A 5,230-nucleotide genomic window follows, 5' to 3' on the forward strand; every position below is an offset into this window, starting at 1 on the left:
CCAAACATCCAAATTTCACGATAGTTCGACAAATGTTTGGCAACTGATTCGTGTTGGAAGTTGATGGCTTTTTGTGTCTCGACATATAATTTATTCAATTAGACATCTTGAAATTACTTCTGATTCTTCACAGTTAAAAATTTACTTTCAATTGAATGCAAAGCTCAAGCTCCACGAAATCCAAATTCTGCAAAGTAATTAATGACGGTTGAAAGAGTCAACTCTGTGAGCAGAATTCGAACCTGCACAGTGAGACCCCATTGGATTACAAATCCAACGCCTTAACCTCTCGGCCATCACAGCTGCATCCTCATTGCGAATTTTCATAGTAAAAGAACTGAATTCATGAAATACGTAATTTGTTTGAAGAACAAATTGTCAAGACCCAAAGATGTCGCCGAATCCTTTGCAGAGACCCAGACAAACGTTACCTTAGCAGATTGACAGGCTTTCACCGAAAACTAGATCCTGACACAGCTGAAGTTGTCGGAATGATTCTTCATTGAATTATAGTGTCACGGATGTTCACCACACGAAGAGAGGATTATTGTATCACTGCGTCCGACCGATTTTGACTCAATTGCTCGTCATCTGGTGCCAAAGTAGATATGCTGTTGTGTTTTAATATTCATCGAAATATGGTATTAGAAATATTGATGCTAAGTCCATTAACACTAGCTACATTCGTTAAAAAAAAATCGGAATTAGAAAGAATGCAGAACCAATTTACAGAAAGGGATCCAGAAACTAATCCGTAAGTTCTGACATCAGGTAATGAACTTGTGAGCACAAGAGAGGAAGATTGACCGAAGATTTGGAACTTGAAATCGTCATGATGGAATTATTTGCAAAGTTTTTGCGATTGTTCTAGAGTCATCAAGTCCTTGAACAATACAACATGGAAAGTGGCCCTTCTTTCCAACTTGACCATGGTGGACAGTTATCCTAAATTAATAGGTCCCATTTGCCAACATTTGGCCCACAACCCTCTAAACCTTGTTACTCATATATCCATCCAGATGCCATTAAATGTTACAGTTGTACCAGTCTCCAACAATTTCTCTGGCAGCTCATTCTGGACACGACTGAAAAAGTTGCCCCTGACGTCCCTTTTAAACCCTTACCAACTAATTTTAAAACAATGTTTTCTAAATTTTGACTTCCTCACCAGCAGGAAAACACCTTGGTGAGTCAACCTATCCATGTCCCTCATGATTTAATAAATAGCAACGATTTGACTTTATCACACTTGTCAGGAGGGAAATGTGTGGAGATTATTATCGAAGGTTTGATGTAGAAAGTCTGATGTACAGATGTTTGGAATTGCATCTTGGAGAACTGTTTAATAAGTCAATGAAGTCTAGTAGCAGTTGTAGAAGTCTGTTGTGAAAGCTGCAGAAGGATTTCAGAGCAGGAGAACAAAGCATTATTTCCAATGTATTGTGGCTCAGTTCGACCGCACTTGGACTACAGTGTGAGGAATTATGAGCAATTTAGGAAAGATACTAATGCCATATGAGGAATACCACGAATGGCGATTAGCCTTGATATTATGGATGAACATTAGTCCTGTGAATTGAAATTGGGCAAATCCGGTCTTTTTTAACAGTTTCAAAACAAGAGAGGTAATCTCATTTAGAGTTGCAAAATATTTGAAGAGATAAACCGGGTGGTGCAATTAAATTTTGTTCCCTCATTGGTGAATCGAGAAGCAGGAGAGGACAATTTTAGAATGAAGCATTGTGAATTTTGACCAGGATGAGAACTATTGATTTTTGTCTTAGCCTTGAGAAGTCTCGCTATTCAGCACTACAGTGAGCCTTGGATATTTGGTCTTTGTATGCATCACTATCAGCCTGACCCACCGACACTTCCTGCATCACTCTAGATCTGACCCCTCACACTTACCGCCTTAATATCAGTGTGAACCCCTCAAACTTACTGCATCACTATCCATCAGGCGTCCTCACATTTACTGCGCCACTTTCACTTCGAGACCCTCATTTTGACTGCGTCACTATCAGCCTGACTGCCAAACACTTACTTTGTCACTATCAGTCACGCCCTTAAACTTCCTATGTTACTATTACCCTGACTCCTGACACTTACTGTGTCACTATCAGCCTGACTCCATCACACTTATTATGTAAGTACAAGACTGACGTCTCACACTTACCATGTCACTACAACACTGCTTCCTCAAACTTACTATGTCACTATCACCTTGACCCTCTCACATTTACTGCGCCACAATCACACTGACCACCTCACACCTACTGCTTCACTATGAGCTTCAACACTCACACTGACAGCGTCACTAACAGCCTGACTGCGTTGGTATCTCTCTGATCCCCTCAGAATTACTGCATCACAATCATTCTGACACCCTCATACTTAATGCGTCACTATCCCTCTGGCACCTTCATACTTTGTGCATCACTCACACCCTGACACATGTGCACCGACTGCATCCCTATCAGCCAAACCCCACTCACTAACAGCGTCACTCTCTCTCTAACCTGCTCACACTTAATGCATCACCATCACCTTGACATTCTCTCACTTAGTGCATCAATATCAGCCTGACCCCCTCACGCTTACTGCATCACTACCAGCCTGATCCCTTCAAATGTACTGTGTCACTATCAGACTGACCCACTCATACTTACAGCATCACTATCACCTTGACCCCGCAAACTTAGTGCGTCCAGATCACACTAAACCTTTCACTCTCCTTGCATCACATTCAGCCAGACCTTGCACACGATCACTCTGACCTCCTCATTCTTGCTGCATCACTATAACTCTATCCCACTCACGCCGTGTGTGTCACTATCACCCTGACAACTCATGCTCACTGCACCACTATTATCCTGACTCCAATATCATTATCAGCCTGACCTCTTACACTTACTGTGTCACTCTCAACCTGTCCCCCCACATTTCCTGTGTCACTCTCAAACTGACACCCTCAAAGTGTCTGCGTCACTGTCACCCCGAACACGTCACACTTACTGCATGGGTGTCTACCTGAAACCTCACGCTTAATGCATCACTATCATCCTGAGCGGCTCACACTTACTGCGTCACTAGCACTCCAACACTCTTTCCATTACTGCGTCACTATTGGCCTGACACCTCACATGTACTGCATCACTATTAGCCTGACCCGCTCACACGTTTTGCGTCACCACTACCCTGACCCCCCTCACAATTGCTGTGTCGCTATTAGCCTAAGCCCCTCACTATCATGCTGATCAAGCTCATAATTACAGCATCACTATCAACCTGAACCCCTAACACTTTTTCTGTCATTATCACCCTGACCCTCTCACATGTAATGCGTCACTGTCACACTGAGACACTCACATTTTCTGCGTCGTTATCAGCCGGACCGGCCGGCACACAGCATCACTATCAACCTAACCCCTCACACTTGCATGCCTCAATATCAGCGTGAACCCCTCACACTTACTGCATCACTGTCCATCTGCCATCCTCACACTTACTGCACCAGTTTCACCTTGACATCCTCATTTTTACTGCGTCAGTATCAGCCTGACAGCCACACACATATTGCGTCACTATCAGTGACGCCCTCGCACTTCCTATGTTAATATCACCCTCACTTCTAAAACCTACTGCGTCACTATCAGCCTGACTCCATTACACTTTTTGTGTCAGTACCAGACTGACGCCTCACGCTTACCATGTTACTAAAACTCTGCCCCATCACACTGACTGCGTCACTATCAGCCTGACCCCTCAGACATATTGCGTCAATATCACCCTGACCCACTCACACTTTTTGTATCAGTTTCAGTCTGACGCCTCGCACTTACTGTATAAATAAAACTCTCCCCCCTCACAATGACTGTGTCATTCTCAGCCTGACCCCTTCATACTTACTGTGTCAATATCAGTCTGACCCCTCAGACTTACTGTGTCACTATCCGCCTGACTCCATCACATTTATTGTGTCAGTATCAGACTGACGCCTCACAATTATCTTGTCACTAAAACACTGCCCGGTCACATTGACTGTGTCACTATCAGCCTGACCACCTCACACTTACTGCAACACTATCGCAATGCCCCTCTCTCACTTACGACATCATTTACACCCTGACAAACCCACACTTGCTGTGGCACTATCACACTGAGGGCCGTACACTTAGTGTCACTGTCATCCTGACCCCTTACACTTACTGCGTCACTATCACACTGGTATCTCACACCCACTGTGTCACTATCATCCTGAGCCACTTACACCTATTGCGTCACTATCACTTTGACCCCAACACACTAACTGTATCAATATCAGCCTGATCATTTCACACATACTGTGCCAGTACCAGGCTAACTCCCTCACATATACTGCGTCACTATCAGGCTGACCCACTCATGCTCACTGCATCACTATCACCCTGACTCCCCACTCTTACTGCGTCAAGAGCATTGTGCCCCCATACACTTACAGCGTAACTATCATCCTGACAACGTCACTTACTGCGTCAAGATCAGCCTGATGCCCTCAAACTTAATGCGTCACTATCAGCTTCAACACTCACATTTACGGCGTCACTTCTAGCACAACCCCTGCACACTTACTACATCCCTAACTGCCTTACCCCCTCGCATTTACTTCATCACTATCAGCCTGAGACACTCACACTCACACTTGCATCTACATCACTGTCACCCTGACCCCTTGCCCATACTGCATCACTATAAGTCTGGCCCCTCAAATGTTCTGCGTCACTAACACACTGACATCTCACACTCCCTGCGTCAGTATCACCCTGACCCCTTACAATTACTGCATCACTACAACCTGACCTCCTGAAAGCATCTGCGTCACTGTCACCCTGACCCCATCACATTGCCATGTCACCATCACAATAACTGTCTGCTTCACTGTCATCCTGACACCTCACACTCACTGGACCACCACCATCCTCCCCCTCATAGTGACCTGTCACTATCATCCAGAGCCGTTCACACTTATTGCGTTCCTATCGCTCTGCTCCCAACACACTTACTGCGTCACTATCAGCCTGACACTCGCACACTTCCCGCATCACTATCAGCCTGACCCATCACAATTTCACCGTGTCTATCAGTCTGACTCCTCACATTTCCTGGATCTCTATCACCTTGTCACTTAACACTTACTGGCCAGTATTAGCCTGACGTCCTCAACATACTGCATCAATATCAGCCTGAACAC

General features: G+C 44.8%; 1 non-coding gene across 1 annotated transcript; it reads right to left on the minus strand.

The window, feature by feature from the left end:
- Positions 1-221: 221 nt before the first annotated feature.
- On the minus strand, positions 222-303 carry trnat-ugu (transfer RNA threonine (anticodon UGU)). The gene has a single exon. It is a non-coding gene; the product is annotated as a tRNA-Thr (tRNA).
- Between the last annotated feature and the right edge of the window lie 4,927 nt (positions 304-5,230).

This window comes from Chiloscyllium punctatum, chromosome 29 (assembly GCF_047496795.1).
Source record: "Chiloscyllium punctatum isolate Juve2018m chromosome 29, sChiPun1.3, whole genome shotgun sequence".
NCBI classification, from domain to species: domain Eukaryota; kingdom Metazoa; phylum Chordata; class Chondrichthyes; order Orectolobiformes; family Hemiscylliidae; genus Chiloscyllium; species Chiloscyllium punctatum.